Genomic DNA, 18,844 nt, shown 5'->3' on the forward strand with positions numbered 1-18,844 from the left:
CAACCACCAGGGCTTGACTCAGTTCAAAGGGTGATATCTCCACACCCAGCCCCCAGGCCTTGACTCACTTCTAAGGCTGATACCTCCACACCCAGCCACCAGGGCTTGACTCACTTCAAAGGCTGACAACTCCACACCCAGCCACCAGGGCTTGACTCACTTCAAAGGGTGATAACTCCACACCCCAGTCACCAGGGCTTGACTCACTTCAAAGGGTGACAAATCCACCCCCCAGCCACCAGGGCTTGACTCACTTCAAACTCCAAACACCAGCCACCAGGGATTGACTCACTTCAAAGGGTGATAACTTCACACCCCAGCCACCAGGGCTTGACTCACTTCAAAGGGTGACAATTCCACACACCAGCCCCAGGGCTTGATTCACTTCAAAGGGTGATAACTCCTGCCACCAGGGCTTGACTCACTTCAAAGAGTGATAACTCCAGCCCCCAGCCACCAGGGCTTGGCTCACTTCAAAGGGTGACAACTCCACACCCCAGCCACCAGGGCTTGACTCACTTAAAACTCCACACCGCAGCCACCAGGGCTTGACTCACTTCAAAGGGTGATAACTCCACACCCCAGCCACCAGGGCTTGACTCACTTCAAAGGGTGACAACTCCAACCTCCAGCCACCAGGGCTTGGCTCACTTCAAAGGGTGACAAATCCACCCCCCAGCCACCAGGGCTTGACTCACTTCAAACTCCACACACCAGCCATCAGGGCTTGACTCACTTCAAAGGGTGATAACTTCACACCCAGCCACCAGGGCTTGACTCACTTCAAAGGGTTTTAACTCCACACCCCAGCAACAAGGGCTTGACTCACGTCAAACTCCACACAACAGCCACCAGGGCTTGACTCACTTCAAACTCCACACACCAGTCACCAGGGCTTGACTCACTTCAAAGGGTGACAATTCCACACACCAGCCCCCAGTGCTTGACTCACTTCAAAGGGTGACAACTCCACCCCCCAGCCACCAGGGCTTGACTCACTTCAAACTCCACACACCAGCCACCAGGGCTTGACTCACTTCAAAGGGTGATAACTCCACACCCCAGCCACCAGGGCTTGACTCACTTCAAACTCCACACACCAGCCATCAGGGCTTGACTCACTTCAAAGGGTGATAACTCCAACCCAGCCACCAGGGCTTGACTCACTTCAAAGGGTGATAACTCCACACCCCAGCCACCAGGGCTTGACTCACTTCAAACTCCACACACCAGCCACCAGGGCTTGACTCACTTCAAACTCCACACACCAGCCACCAGGGCTCGACTCACTTCAAAGGGTGATAACTTCACACCCAGCCACCAGGGCTTGACTCACTTCAAAGGGTGATAACTCCACCCTCCAGCCACCAGGGCTTGACTCACTTCAAACTCCACACCAGCCACCAGGGCTTGACTCACTTCAAAGGTTGATAACTCCACACCCCAACCACCAGGGCTTGTCTCACTTCAAAGGGTGATGTCTCCACACTCAGTCCCCGGGCCTTGACTCACCTCTAAGGCTGATACCTCCACACCCAGCCACCAGGGCTTGACTCACTTCAAAGGCTGACAACTCCACACCCAGCCAGCAGGGCTTGACTCACTTCAAAGGGTGATAACTCCACCCCCCCAGCCACCAGGGCTTGATTCACTTCAAAGAGTGATAACTTCAACCCAGCCACCAGGGCTTGACTCACTTCAAAGACTGGTACCTCAACACCCAGCCACCAGGGCTTGACCCACTTCAAAGGGTAACAATTCCACACCCCAGCCACCAGGGCTTGACTCACTTCAAAGGGTGATAACTCCAACCCAGCCAACAGGGATTGACTCACTTCAAAGGGTGATAACTCCACACCCCAGCCACCAGGGCTTGACTCACTTCAAACTCCACACCCCAGCCACCAGGGCTTGACTCACTTCAAAGGGTGATAACGCCACACCCCAGCCACCAGGGCTTGACTCACTTCAAAGGGTGAAAACTTCACCCCCCAGTCACCAGGGCTTGGCTCACTTCAAAGGGTGACAAATCCACCCCCCAACCACCAGGGCTTGTCTCACTTCAAAGGGTGATGTCTCCACACTCAGTCCCCGGGCCTTGACTCACCTCTAAGGCTGATACCTCCACACCCAGCCACCAGGGCTTGACTCACTTCAAAGGCTGACAACTCCACACCCAGCCAGCAGGGCTTGACTCACTTCAAAGGGCGATAACTTCAACCCAGCCACCAGGGCTTGACTCACTTCAAAGACTGGTACCTCAACACCCAGCCACCAGGGCTTGACCCACTTCAAAGGGTGACAATTCCACACCCCAGCCACCAGGGCTTGACTCACTTCAAAGGGTGATAACTCCAACCCAGCCAACAGGGATTGACTCACTTCAAAGGGTGATAACTCCACACCCCAGCCACCAGGGCTTGACTCACTTCAAACTCCACACCCCAGCCACCAGGGCTTGACTCACTTCAAAGGGTGATAACGCCACACCCCAGCCACCAGGGCTTGACTCACTTCAAAGGGTGATAACTTCACACCCCAGCCACCAGGGCTTGACTCACTTCAAAGGGTGACAATTCCACACACCAGCCAGCCCCCAGGGCTTGACTCACTTCAAACTCTACACACCAGCCACGAGGGCTTGACTCACTTCAACGGGTGATATCTCCACAACCAGCCCCTAGGGCTTGACTCACTTCAAAGGCTGACACCTCCACACCCAGCCACCAGGGCTTGACTCACTTCAAAGTGTGATAACTACACACCCAGCCACCGGGGCTTGATTCACTTCAAAGGGTGATAACTCCTCACCCCAGCCACCAGGGCTTGACTCACTTCAAACTCCACACACAAGCCATCAGGGCTTGACTCACTTCAAAGGGTGATAACTTCACACACCAGCCCCCAGGGCTTGACTCACTTCAAAGGGTGATAACTCCACACCCAGCCACCAGGGCTTGATTCACTTCAAAGGGTGATAACTCCACCCCCCAGCCACCAGGGCTTGACTCACTTCAAAGAGTGATAACTCCAACCAAGCCAACAGGGCTTGACTCACTTCAAAGGGTGATAACTCCACCCCCCAGCCACCAGGGCTTGGCTCACTTCAAAGGGTGATAACTCCACCCCCCAGCCACCAGGGCTTGACTCACTTAAAACTCCACACCCCAGCCACCAGGGCTTGACGCACTTCAAAGGGTGACAACTCCACACCCCAGCCACCAGGGCTTGACTCACTTCAAAGGGTGACAACTCCACCCCCAAGCCACCAGGCCTTGGCTCACTTCAAAGGGTGACAAATCCACCCCCCAGCCACCAGGGCTTGACTCACTTCAAAGGGTGACAACTTCACTCCCCAGCCACCTGGGCTTGACTCACTTCAAAGGGTGACAATTCCACACACCAGCCCCCAGGGCTTGACTCACTTCAAACTACACACACCAGCCACCAGGGCTTGACTCACTTCAAAGGGTGATATCTCCACATCCAGTCCCTAGGGCTTGACTCACTTCAAAGGCTGATACCTCCACACCCAGCTACCAGGGCTTGACTGACTTCAAAAGGTGATAACTCCACACCCAGCCACCAGGGCTTGACTCACTTCAAAGGGTGATAACTCCACCCCCCAGCCACCAGGGCTTGACTCACTTCAAAGGGTGATAACTCGAACCCAGCCACCAGGGCTTGACTCACTTCAAAGGGTGATAACTCCACACCCCAGCCACCAGGGCTTGACTCACTTCAAACTCCACACACCAGCCATCAGGGCTTGACTCACTTCAAAGGGTGATAACTTCACACCCAGCCACCAGGGCTTGACTCACTTCAAAGGGTGATAACTCCACACCCCAGCAACAAGGGCTTGACTCACTTCAAACTCCACACACCAGCCACCAGGGCTTGACTCACTTCAAAGGGTGACAATTCCACACACCAGCACCGAGGGCTTGACTCACTTCAAAGGGTGACAAATCCACCCCCCACCCACCAGGGCTTGACTCACTTCAAAGGGTGACAACTCCACCCCGCAGCCATCAGGGCTTGACTCACTTCAAACTCCACACACCAGCCAACAGGGCTCGACTGACTTCAAAGGGTGATAACTTCACACCCAGCCACCAGAGCTTGACTCACTTCAAAGGGTGATAACTCCACCCCCCAGCCACCAGGGCTTGACTCACTTCAAACTCCACACCAGCCACCAGGGCTTGACTCACTTCAAAGGGTGATAACTCCACACCCCAACCACCAGGGCTTGACTCAGTTCAAAGGGTGATATCTCCACACCCAGCCCCCAGGCCTTGACTCACTTCTAAGGCTGATACCTCCACACCCAGCCACCAGGGCTTGACTCACTTCAAAGGCTGACAACTCCACACCCAGCCACCAGGGCTTGACTCACTTCAAAGGGTGATAACTCCACACCCCAGTCACCAGGGCTTGACTCACTTCAAAGGGTGACAAATCCACCCCCCAGCCACCAGGGCTTGACTCACTTCAAACTCCAAACACCAGCCACCAGGGCTTGACTCACTTCAAAGGGTGATAACTTCACACCCCAGCCACCAGGGCTTGACTCACTTCAAAGGGTGACAATTCCACACACCAGCCCCAGGGCTTGATTCACTTCAAAGAGTGATAACTCCAGCCCCCAGCCACCAGGGCTTGGCTCACTTCAAAGGGTGACAACTCCACACCCCAGCCACCAGGGCTTGACTCACTTAAAACTCCACCCCGCAGCCACCAGGGCTTGACTCACTTCAAAGGGTGATAACTCCACACCCCAGCCACCAGGGCTTGACTCACTTCAAACTCCACACACCAGCCATCAGGGCTTGACTCACTTCAAAGGGTGATAACTCCAACCCAGCCACCAGGGCTTGACTCACTTCAAAGGGTGATAACTCCACACCCCAGCCACCAGGGCTTGACTCACTTCAAACTCCACACACCAGCCACCAGGGCTTGACTCACTTCAAACTCCACACACCAGCCACCAGGGCTCGACTCACTTCAAAGGGTGATAACTTCACACCCAGCCACCAGGGCTTGACTCACTTCAAAGGGTGATAACTCCACCCTCCAGCCACCAGGGCTTGACTCACTTCAAACTCCACACCAGCCACCAGGGCTTGACTCACTTCAAAGGTTGATAACTCCACACCCCAACCACCAGGGCTTGTCTCACTTCAAAGGGTGATGTCTCCACACTCAGTCCCCGGGCCTTGAATCACCTCTAAGGCTGATACCTCCACACCCAGCCACCAGGGCTTGACTCACTTCAAAGGCTGACAACTCCACACCCAGCCAGCAGGGCTTGACTCACTTCAAAGGGTGATAACTCCACCCCCCCAGCAACCAGGGCTTGATTCACTTCAAAGAGTGATAACTTCAACCCAGCCACCAGGGCTTGACTCACTTCAAAGACTGGTACCTCAACACCCAGCCACCAGGGCTTGACCCACTTCAAAGGGTAACAATTCCACACCCCAGCCACCAGGGCTTGACTCACTTCAAAGGGTGATAACTCCAACCCAGCCAACAGGGATTGACTCACTTCAAAGGGTGATAACTCCACACCCCAGCCACCAGGGCTTGACTCACTTCAAACTCCACACCCCAGCCACCAGGGCTTGACTCACTTCAAAGGGTGATAACGCCACACCCCAGCCACCAGGGCTTGACTCACTTCAAAGGGTGAAAACTTCACCCCCCAGTCACCAGGGCTTGGCTCACTTCAAAGGGTGACAAATCCACCCCCCAACCACCAGGGCTTGTCTCACTTCAAAGGGTGATGTCTCCACACTCAGTCCCCGGGCCTTGACTCACCTCTAAGGCTGATACCTCCACACCCAGCCACCAGGGCTTGACTCACTTCAAAGGCTGACAACTCCACACCCAGCCAGCAGGGCTTGACTCACTTCAAAGGGCGATAACTTCAACCCAGCCACCAGGGCTTGACTCACTTCAAAGACTGGTACCTCAACACCCAGCCACCAGGGCTTGACCCACTTCAAAGGGTGACAATTCCACACCCCAGCCACCAGGGCTTGACTCACTTCAAAGGGTGATAACTCCAACCCAGCCAACAGGGATTGACTCACTTCAAAGGGTGATAACTCCACACCCCAGCCACCAGGGCTTGACTCACTTCAAACTCCACACCCCAGCCACCAGGGCTTGACTCACTTCAAAGGGTGATAACGCCACACCCCAGCCACCAGGGCTTGACTCACTTCAAAGGGTGATAACTTCACACCCCAGCCACCAGGGCTTGACTCACTTCAAAGGGTGACAATTCCACACACCAGCCAGCCCCCAGGGCTTGACTCACTTCAAACTCTACACACCAGCCACGAGGGCTTGACTCACTTCAACGGGTGATATCTCCACAACCAGCCCCTAGGGCTTGACTCACTTCAAAGGCTGACACCTCCACACCCAGCCACCAGGGCTTGACTCACTTCAAAGTGTGATAACTACACACCCAGCCACCGGGGCTTGATTCACTTCAAAGGGTGATAACTCCTCACCCCAGCCACCAGGGCTTGACTCACTTCAAACTCCACACACAAGCCATCAGGGCTTGACTCACTTCAAAGGGTGATAACTTCACACACCAGCCCCCAGGGCTTGACTCACTTCAAAGGGTGATAACTCCACACCCAGCCACCAGGGCTTGATTCACTTCAAAGGGTGATAACTCCACCCCCCAGCCACCAGGGCTTGACTCACTTCAAAGAGTGATAACTCCAACCAAGCCAACAGGGCTTGACTCACTTCAAAGGGTGATAACTCCACCCCCCAGCCACCAGGGCTTGGCTCACTTCAAAGGGTGATAACTCCACCCCCCAGCCACCAGGGCTTGACTCACTTAAAACTCCACACCCCAGCCACCAGGGCTTGACGCACTTCAAAGGGTGACAACTCCACACCCCAGCCACCAGGGCTTGACTCACTTCAAAGGGTGACAACTCCACCCCCAAGCCACCAGGCCTTGGCTCACTTCAAAGGGTGACAAATCCACCCCCCAGCCACCAGGGCTTGACTCACTTCAAAGGGTGACAACTTCACTCCCCAGCCACCTGGGCTTGACTCACTTCAAAGGGTGACAATTCCACACACCAGCCCCCAGGGCTTGACTCACTTCAAACTACACACACCAGCCACCAGGGCTTGACTCACTTCAAAGGGTGATATCTCCACATCCAGTCCCTAGGGCTTGACTCACTTCAAAGGCTGATACCTCCACACCCAGCTACCAGGGCTTGACTGACTTCAAAAGGTGATAACTCCACACCCAGCCACCAGGGCTTGACTCACTTCAAAGGGTGATAACTCCACCCCCCAGCCACCAGGGCTTGACTCACTTCAAAGGGTGATAACTCGAACCCAGCCACCAGGGCTTGACTCACTTCAAAGGGTGATAACTCCACACCCCAGCCACCAGGGCTTGACTCACTTCAAACTCCACACACCAGCCATCAGGGCTTGACTCACTTCAAAGGGTGATAACTTCACACCCAGCCACCAGGGCTTGACTCACTTCAAAGGGTGATAACTCCACACCCCAGCAACAAGGGCTTGACTCACTTCAAACTCCACACACCAGCCACCAGGGCTTGACTCACTTCAAAGGGTGACAATTCCACACACCAGCACCGAGGGCTTGACTCACTTCAAAGGGTGACAAATCCACCCCCCACCCACCAGGGCTTGACTCACTTCAAAGGGTGACAACTCCACCCCGCAGCCATCAGGGCTTGACTCACTTCAAACTCCACACACCAGCCAACAGGGCTCGACTGACTTCAAAGGGTGATAACTTCACACCCAGCCACCAGAGCTTGACTCACTTCAAAGGGTGATAACTCCACCCCCCAGCCACCAGGGCTTGACTCACTTCAAACTCCACACCAGCCACCAGGGCTTGACTCACTTCAAAGGGTGATAACTCCACACCCCAACCACCAGGGCTTGACTCAGTTCAAAGGGTGATATCTCCACACCCAGCCCCCAGGCCTTGACTCACTTCTAAGGCTGATACCTCCACACCCAGCCACCAGGGCTTGACTCACTTCAAAGGCTGACAACTCCACACCCAGCCACCAGGGCTTGACTCACTTCAAAGGGTGATAACTCCACACCCCAGTCACCAGGGCTTGACTCACTTCAAAGGGTGACAAATCCACCCCCCAGCCACCAGGGCTTGACTCACTTCAAACTCCAAACACCAGCCACCAGGGCTTGACTCACTTCAAAGGGTGATAACTTCACACCCCAGCCACCAGGGCTTGACTCACTTCAAAGGGTGACAATTCCACACACCAGCCCCAGGGCTTGATTCACTTCAAAGAGTGATAACTCCAGCCCCCAGCCACCAGGGCTTGGCTCACTTCAAAGGGTGACAACTCCACACCCCAGCCACCAGGGCTTGACTCACTTAAAACTCCACACCGCAGCCACCAGGGCTTGACTCACTTCAAAGGGTGATAACTCCACACCCCAGCCACCAGGGCTTGACTCACTTCAAAGGGTGACAACTCCAACCCCCAGCCACCAGGGCTTGGCTCACTTCAAAGGGTGACAAATCCACCCCCCAGCCACCAGGGCTTGACTTACTTCAAACTCCACACACCAGCCATCAGGGCTTGACTCACTTCAAAGGGTGATAACTTCACACCCAGCCACCAGGGCTTGACTCACTTCAAAGGGTTTTAACTCCACACCCCAGCAACAAGGGCTTGACTCACGTCAAACTCCACACAACAGCCACCAGGGCTTGACTCACTTCAAACTCCACACACCAGTCACCAGGGCTTGACTCACTTCAAAGGGTGACAATTCCACACACCAGCCCCCAGTGCTTGACTCACTTCAAAGGGTGACAACTCCACCCCCCAGCCACCAGGGCTTGACTCACTTCAAACTCCACACACCAGCCACCAGGGCTTGACTCACTTCAAAGGGTGATAACTCCACACCCCAGCCACCAGGGCTTGACTCACTTCAAAGGTTGATAACTCCACACCCCAACCACCAGGGCTTGTCTCACTTCAAAGGGTGATGTCTCCACACTCAGTCCCCGGGCCTTGACTCACCTCTAAGGCTGATACCTCCACACCCAGCCACCAGGGCTTGACTCACTTCAAAGGCTGACAACTCCACACCCAGCCAGCAGGGCTTGACTCACTTCAAAGGGTGATAACTCCACCCCCCCAGCCACCAGGGCTTGATTCACTTCAAAGAGTGATAACTTCAACCCAGCCACCAGGGCTTGACTCACTTCAAAGACTGGTACCTCCACACCCAGCCACCAGGGCTTGACCCACTTCAAAGGGTGACAATTCCACACCCCAGCCACCAGGGCTTGACTCACTTCAAAGGGTGATAACTCCAACCCAGCCAACAGGGATTGACTCACTTCAAAGGGTGATAACTCCACACCCCAGCCACCAGGGCTTGACTCACTTCAAACTCCACACCCCAGCCACCAGGGCTTGACTCACTTCAAAGGGTGATAACTCCACACCCCAGCCACCAGGGCTTGACTCACTTCAAAGGGTGAAAACTCCACCCCCCAGTCACCAGGGCTTGGCTCACTTCAAAGGGTGACAAATCCACCCCCCAGCCACCAGGGCCTGACTCTCTTCAAAGGGTGATAACTTCACACCCCAGCCACCAGGGCTTGACTCACTTCAAAGGGTGACAATTCCACACACCAGCCAGCCCCCAGGGCTTGACTCACTTCAAACTCTACACACCAGCCACCAGGGCTTGACTCACTTCAACGGGTGATATCTCCACAACCAGCCCCTAGGGCTTGACTCACTTCAAAGGCTGACACCTCCACACCCAGCCACCAGGGCTTGACTCACTTCAAAGTGTGATAACTACACACCCAGCCACCGGGGCTTGATTCACTTCAAAGGGTGGTAACTCCTCACCCCAGCCACCAGGGCTTGACTCACTTCAAACTCCACACACAAGCCATCAGGCTTGACTCACTTCAAAGGGTGATAACTTCACACACCAGCCCCCAGGGCTTGACTCACTTCAAAGTGTGATAACTCCACACCCAGCCACCAGGGCTTGATTCACTTCAAAGGGTGATAACTCCACCCCCCAGCCACCAGGGCTTGACTCACTTCAAAGAGTGATAACTCCAACCCAGCCAACATGGCTTGACTCACTTCAAAGGGTGATAACTCCACCCCCCAGCCACCAGGGCTTGGCTCACTTCAAAGGGTGATAACTCCACCCTCCAGCCACCAGGGCTTGACTCACTTAAAACTCCACACCCCAGCCACCAGGACTTGACGCACTTCAAAGGGTGACAACTCCACACCCCAGCCACCAGGGCTTGACTCATTTCAAAGGGTGACAACTCCACCCCCAAGCCACCAGGCCTTGGCTCACTTCAAAGGGTGACAAATCCACCCCCCAGCCACCAGGGCTTGACTCACTTCAAAGGGTGACAACTTCACTCCCCAGCCACCTGGGCTTGACTCACTTCAAAGGGTGACAATTCCACACACCAGCCCCCAGGGCTTGACTCACTTCAAACTACACACACCAGCCACCAGGGCTTGACTCACTTCAAAGGGTGATATCTCCACACCCAGTCCCTAGGGCTTGACTCACTTCAAAGGCTGATACCTCCACACCCAGCTACCAGGGCTTGACTGACTTCAAAAGGTGATAACTCCACACCCAGCCACCAGGGCTTGACTCACTTCAAAGGGTGATAACTCCACCCCCCAGCCACCAGGGCTTGACTCACTTCAAAGGGTGATAACTCGAACCCAGCCACCAGGGCTTGACTCACTTCAAAGGGTGATAACTCCACACCCCAGCCACCAGGGCTTGACTCACTTCAAAATCCACACACCAGCCATCAGGGCTTGACTCACTTCAAAGGGTGATAACTTCACACCCAGCCACCAGGCCTTGACTCACTTCAAAGGGTGATAACTCCACACCCCAGCAACAAGGGCTTGACTCACTTCAAACTCCACACAACAGCCACCAGGGCTTGACTCACTTCAAACTCCACACACCAGTCACCAGGGCTTGACTCACTTCAAAGGGTGACAATTCCACACACCAGCCCCCAGTGCTTGACTCACTTCAAAGGGTGACAACTCCACCCCCCAGCCACTAGGGCTTGACACACTTCAAACTCCACACACCAGCCACCAGGGCTTGACTCACTTCAAAGGGTGATAACTCCACACCCCAGCCACCAGGGCTTGACTCACTTCAGACTCCACACACCAGCCATCAGGGCTTGACTCACTTCAAAGGGTGATAACTCCAACCCAGCCACCAGGGCTTGACTCACTTCAAAGGGTGATAACTCCACACCCCAGCCACCAGGGCTTGACTCACTTCAAACTCCACACACCAGCCATCAGGGCTTGACTCACTTCAAACTCCACACACCAGCCACCAGGGCTCGACTCACTTCAAAGGGTGGTAACTTCACCCCCAGCCACCAGGGCTTTACTCACTTCAAAGGGTGATAACTCTACCACCCAGCCACCAGGGCTTGACTCACTTCAAACTCCACACCAGCCACCAGGGCTTGATTCACTTCAAAGGTTGATAACTCCACACCCCAACCACCAGGGCTTGACTCACTTCAAAGGGTGCTTTCTCCACACTCAGCCCCCAGGCCTTGACTCACTTCTAAGGCTGATACCTCCACACCCAGCCCCCAGGGCTTGACTCACTTCAAAGACTGGTACCTCCACACCCAGCCACCAGGGCTTGACCCACTTCAAAGGGTGACAACTCCACAACCCAGCCACCAGGGCTTGACTCTCTTCAAAGGGTGATAACTCCAACCCAGCCAACAGGGCTTGACTCACTTCAAAGGGTGATAACTCCACACCCCAGCCACCAGGGCTTGACTCACTTCAAACTCCCCACCCCAGCCACCAGGGCTTGACTCACTTCAAAGGGTGATAACTCCACACCCCAGCCACCAGGGCTTGACTCACTTCAAAGGGTGAAAACACCACCCCACAGCCACCAGGGCTTGGCTCACTTCAAAGGGTGACAAATCCACCCCCCAGCCACCAGGGCTTGACTCACTTCAAACGGTGATAACTTCACACCCCAGCCCCCAGGGCTTGACTCACTTCAAAGGATGACAATTCCACACACCAGCCAGCCCCCAGGGCTTGACTCACTTCAAACTCCACACACCAGCCACCAGGGCTTGACTCACTTCAAAGGGTGATATCTCAACAACCAGCCCCTAGGGTTTGACTCACTTCAAAGGCTGACACCTCCACACCCAGCCACCAGGGCTTGACTCACTTCAAAGGGTGATAACTACACACCCAGCCACCAGGGCTTGACTCACTTCAAAGGGTGACAAATCCACACACCAGCCCCCAGGGCTTGACTCACTTCAAACTCCACACACCAGCCATCAGGGCTTGACTCACTTCAAAGGGTGATAACTTCACACCCAGCCACCAGGGCTTGACTCACTTCAAAGGGTGATAACTCCACACCCCAGCAACAAGGGCTTGACTCACTTCAAACTCCACACACCAGCCACCAGGGCTTGACTCACTTCAAAGGGTGACAATTCCACACACCAGCACCGAGGGATTGACTCACTTCAAAGGGTGACAAATCCACCCCCCAGCCACCAGGGCTTGACTCACTTCAAAGGGTGACAACTCCACCCGCAGCCATCAGGGCTTGACTCACTTCAAACTCCACACACCAGCCAACAGGGCTCGACTCACTTCAAAGGGTGATAACTTCACACCCAGCCACCAGAGCTTGACTCACTTCAAAGGGTGATAACTCCACCCCCCAGCCACCAGGGCTTGACTCACTTCAAACTCCACACCAGCCTCCAGGCCTTGACTCACTTCTAAGGCTGATACCTCCACACCCAGCCCCCAGGGCTTGACTCACTTCAAAGACTGGTACCTCCACACCCAGCCACCAGGGCTTAACCCACTTCAAAGGGTGACAACTCCACACCCCAGCCACCAGGGCTTGACTCTCTTCAAAGGGTGATAACTCCAACCCAGCCAACAGGGCTTGACTCACTTCATGGGGTGATAACTCCACACCCCAGCCACCAGGGCTTGACTCACTTCAAACTCCACACCCCAGCCACCAGGGCTTGAGTCACTTCAAAGGGTGATAACTCCACACCCCAGCCACCAGGGCTTGACTCACTTCAAAGGGTGAAAACACCACCCCACAGCCACCAGGGCTCGGCTCACTTCAAAGGGTGACAAATCCACCCCCCAGCCACCAGGGCTTGACTCACTTCAAACGGTGATAACTTCACACCCCAGCCCCCAGGGCTTGACTCACTTCAAAGGGTGACAATTCCACACACCAGCGAGCCCCCAGGGCTTGACTCACTTCAAACTCCACACACCAGCCACCAGGGCTTGACTCACTTCAAAGGGTGATATCTCAACAACCAGCCCCTAGGGTTTGACTCACTTCAAAGGCTGACACCTCCACACCCAGCCACCAGGGCTTGACTCACTTCAAAGGGTGATAACTACACACCCAGCCACCAGGGCTTGACTCACTTCAAAGGGTGACAAATCCACACACCAGCCCCCAGGGCTTGACTCACTTCAAACTCCACACACCAGCCATCAGGGCTTGACTCACTTCAAAGGGTGATAACTTCACACCCAGCCACCAGGGCTTGACTCACTTCAAAGGGTGATAACTCCACACCCCAGCAACAAGGGCTTGACTCACTTCAAACTCCACACACCAGCCACCAGGGCTTGACTCACTTCAAAGGGTGACAATTCCACACACCAACACCGAGGGCTTGACTCACTTCAAAGGGTGACAAATCTACCCCCCAGCCACCAGGGCTTGACTCACTTCAAAGGGTGACAACTCCACCCCGCAGCCATCAGGGCTTGACTCACTTCAAACTCCACACACCAGCCAACAGGGCTCGACTCACTTCAAAGGGTGATAACTTCACACCCAGCCACCAGAGCTTGACTCACTTCAAAGGGTGATAACTCCACCCCCCCAGCCACCAGGGCTTGACTCACTTCAAACTCCACACCAGCCACCAGGGCTTGACTCACTTCAAAGGGTGATAACTCCACACCCCAACCACCAGGGCTTGACTCAGTTCAAAGGGTGATATCTCCACACCCAGCCCCCAGGCCTTGACTCACTTCTAAGGCTGATACCTCCACACCCAGCCACCAGGGCTTGACTCACTTCAAAGGCTGACAACTCCACACCCAGCCACCAGGGCTTGACTCACTTCAAAGGGTGATAACTCCACACCCCAGTCACCAGGGCTTGACTCACTTCAAAGGGTGACAAATCCACCCCCCAGCCACCAGGGCTTAACTCACTTCAAATTCCAAACACCAGCCACCAGGGATTGACTCACTTCAAAGGGTGATAACTCCAACCCAGCCAACAGGGCTTGACTCACTTCAAAGGGTGATAACTCCACACCCCAGCCACCAGGGCTTGACTCACTTCAAACTCCACACCCCAGCCACCAGGGCTTGACTCACTTCAAAGGGTGATAACTCCACACCCCAGCCACCAGGGCTTGACTCACTTAAAAGGGTGAAAACACCACCCCACAGCCACCAGGGCTTGGCTCACTTCAAAGGGTGACAAATCCACCCCCCAGCCACCAGGGCTTGACTCATTTCAAACGGTGATAACTTCACACCCCAGCCCCCAGGGCTTGACTCACTTCAAAGGGTGACAATTCCACACACCAGCCAGCCCCCAGGGCTTGACTCACTTCAAACTCCACACACCAGCCACCAGGGCTTGACTCACTTCAAAGGGTGATATCTCAACAACCAGCCCCTAGGGTTTGACTCACTTCAAAGGCTGACACCTCCACACCCAGCCACCAGGGCTTGACTCACTTCAAAGGGTGATAACTACACACCCAGCCACCAGGGCTTGACTCACTTCAAAGGGTGACAAATCCACACACCAGCCCCCAGGGCTTGACTCACTTCAAACTCCACACACCAGCCATCAGGGCTTGACTCACTTCAAAGGGTGATAACTTCACACCCAGCCACCAGGGCTTGACTCACTTCAAAGGGTGATAACTCCACACCCCAGCAACAAGGGCTTGACTCACTTCAAACTCCACACACCAGCCACCAGGGCTTGACTCACTTCAAAGGGTGACAATTCCACACACCAGCACCGAGGGCTTGACTCACTTCAAAGGGTGACAAATCCACCCCCCAGCCACCAGGGCTTGACTCACTTCAAAGGGTGACAACTCCACCCGCAGCCATCAGGGCTTGACTCACTTCAAACTCCACACACCAGCCAACAGGGCTCGACTCACTTCAAAGGGTGATAACTTCACACCCAGCCACCAGAGCTTGACTCACTTCAAAGGGTGATAACTCCACCCCCCAGCCACCAGGGCTTGACTCACTTCAAACTCCACACCAGCCTCCAGGCCTTGACTCACTTCTAAGGCTGATACCTCCACACCCAGCCCCCAGGGCTTGACTCACTTCAAAGACTGGTACCTCCACACCCAGCCACCAGGGCTTAACCCACTTCAAAGGGTGACAACTCCACACCCCAGCCACCAGGGCTTGACTCTCTTCAAAGGGTGATAACTCCAACCCAGCCAACAGGGCTTGACTCACTTCATGGGGTGATAACTCCACACCCCAGCCACCAGGGCTTGACTCACTTCAAACTCCACACCCCAGCCACCAGGGCTTGAGTCACTTCAAAGGGTGATAACTCCACACCCCAGCCACCAGGGCTTGACTCACTTCAAAGGGTGAAAACACCACCCCACAGCCACCAGGGCTCGGCTCACTTCAAAGGGTGACAAATCCACCCCCCAGCCACCAGGGCTTGACTCACTTCAAACGGTGATAACTTCACACCCCAGCCCCCAGGGCTTGACTCACTTCAAAGGGTGACAATTCCACACACCAGCGAGCCCCCAGGGCTTGACTCACTTCAAACTCCACACACCAGCCACCAGGGCTTGACTCACTTCAAAGGGTGATATCTCAACAACCAGCCCCTAGGGTTTGACTCACTTCAAAGGCTGACACCTCCACACCCAGCCACCAGGGCTTGACTCACTTCAAAGGGTGATAACTACACACCCAGCCACCAGGGCTTGACTCACTTCAAAGGGTGACAAATCCACACACCAGCCCCCAGGGCTTGACTCACTTCAAACTCCACACACCAGCCATCAGGGCTTGACTCACTTCAAAGGGTGATAACTTCACACCCAGCCACCAGGGCTTGACTCACTTCAAAGGGTGATAACTCCACACCCCAGCAACAAGGGCTTGACTCACTTCAAACTCCACACACCAGCCACCAGGGCTTGACTCACTTCAAAGGGTGACAATTCCACACACCAACACCGAGGGCTTGACTCACTTCAAAGGGTGACAAATCCACCCCCCAGCCACCAGGGCTTGACTCACTTCAAAGGGTGACAACTCCACCCCGCAGCCATCAGGGCTTGACTCACTTCAAACTCCACACACCAGCCAACAGGGCTCGACTCACTTCAAAGGGTGATAACTTCACACCCAGCCACCAGAGCTTGACTCACTTCAAAGGGTGATAACTCCACCCCCCCAGCCACCAGGGCTTGACTCACTTCAAACTCCACACCAGCCACCAGGGCTTGACTCACTTCAAAGGGTGATAACTCCACACCCCAACCACCAGGGCTTGACTCAGTTCAAAGGGTGATATCTCCACACCCAGCCCCCAGGCCTTGACTCACTTCTAAGGCTGATACCTCCACACCCAGCCACCAGGGCTTGACTCACTTCAAAGGCTGACAACTCCACACCCAGCCACCAGGGCTTGACTCACTTCAAAGGGTGATAACTCCACACCCCAGTCACCAGGGCTTGACTCACTTCAAAGGGTGACAAATCCACCCCCCAGCCACCAGGGCTTGACTCACTTCAAACTCCAAACACCAGCCACCAGGGATTGACTCACTTCAAAGGGTGATAACTTCACACCCCAGCCACCAGGGCTTGACTCACTTCAAAGGGTGACAATTCCACACACCAGCCCCAGGGCTTGATTCACTTCAAAGGGTGATAACTCCTGCCACCAGGGCTTGACTCACTTCAAAGAGTGATAACTCCAGCCCCCAGCCACCAGGGCTTGGCTCACTTCAAAGGGTGACAACTCCACACCCCAGCCACCAGGGCTTGACTCACTTAAAACTCCACACCGCAGCCACCAGGGCTTGACTCACTTCAAAGGGTGATAACTCCACACCCCAGCCACCAGGGCTTGACTCACTTCAAAGGGTGACAACTCCAACCCCCAGCCACCAGGGCTTGGCTCACTTCAAAGGGTGACAAATCCACCCCCCAGCCACCAGGGCTTGACTCACTTCAAACTCCACACACCAGCCATCAGGGCTTGACTCACTTCAAAGGGTGATAACTTCACACCCAGCCACCAGGGCTTGACTCACTTCAAAGGGTTTTAACTCCACACCCCAGCAACAAGGGCTTGACTCACGTCAAACTCCACACAACAGCCACCAGGGCTTGACTCACTTCAAACTCCACACACCAGTCACCAGGGCTTGACTCACTTCAAAGGGTGACAATTCCACTCACCAGCCCCCAGTGCTTGACTCACTTCAAAGGGTGACAACTCCACCCCCCAGCCACCAGGGCTTGACTCACTTCAAACTCCACACACCAGCCACCAGGGCTTGACTCACTTCAAAGGGTGATAACTCCACACCCCAGCCACCAGGGCTTGACTCACTTCAAACTCCACACACCAGCCATCAGGGCTTGACTCACTTCAAAGGGTGATAACTCCATCCCAGCCACCAGGGCTTGACTCACTTCAAAGGGTGATAACTCCACACCCCAGCCACCAGGGCTTGACTCACTTCAAACTCCACACACCAGCCACCAGGGCTTGACTCACTTCAAACTCCACACACCAGCCACCAGGGCTCGACTCACTTCAAAGGGTGATAACTTCACACCCAGCCACCAGGGCTTGACTCACTTCAAAGGGTGATAACTCCACCCTCCAGCCACCAGGGCTTGACTCACTTCAAACTCCACACCAGCCACCAGGGCTTGACTCACTTCAAAGGTTGATAACTCCACACCCCAACCACCAGGGCTTGTCTCACTTCAAAGGGTGATGTCTCCACACTCAGTCCCCGGGCCTTGACTCACCTCTAAGGCTGATACCTCCACACCCAGCCACCAGGGCTTGACTCACTTCAAAGGCTGACAACTCCACACCCAGCCAGCAGGGCTTGACTCACTTCAAAGGGTGATAACTCCACCCCCCCAGCCACCAGGGCTTGATTCACTTCAAAGAGTGATAACTTCAACCCAGCCACCAGGGCTTGACTCACTTCAAAGACTGGTACCTCAACACCCAGCCACCAGGGCTTGACCCACTTCAAAGGGTGACAATTCCACACCCCAGCCACCAGGGCTTGACTCACTTCAAAGGGTGATAACTCCAACCCAGCCAACAGGGATTGACTCACTTCAAAGGGTGATAACTCCACACCCCAGCCACCAGGGCTTGACTCACTTCAAACTCCACACCCCAGCCACCAGGGCTTGACTCACTTCAAAGGGTGATAACGCCACACCCCAGCCACCAGGGCTTGACTCACTTCAAAGGGTGAAAACTCCACCCCCCAGTCACCAGGGCTTGGCTCACTTCAAAGGGTGACAAATCCACCCCCCAACCACCAGGGCTTGTCTCACTTCAAAGGGTGATGTCTCCACACTCAGTCCCCGGGCCTTGACTCACCTCTAAGGCTGAT

The sequence above is a fragment of the Pleurodeles waltl genome, chromosome 3_1 (genome assembly GCF_031143425.1).
Source record: "Pleurodeles waltl isolate 20211129_DDA chromosome 3_1, aPleWal1.hap1.20221129, whole genome shotgun sequence".
Classification (NCBI taxonomy): Eukaryota; Metazoa; Chordata; class Amphibia; order Caudata; family Salamandridae; genus Pleurodeles; species Pleurodeles waltl.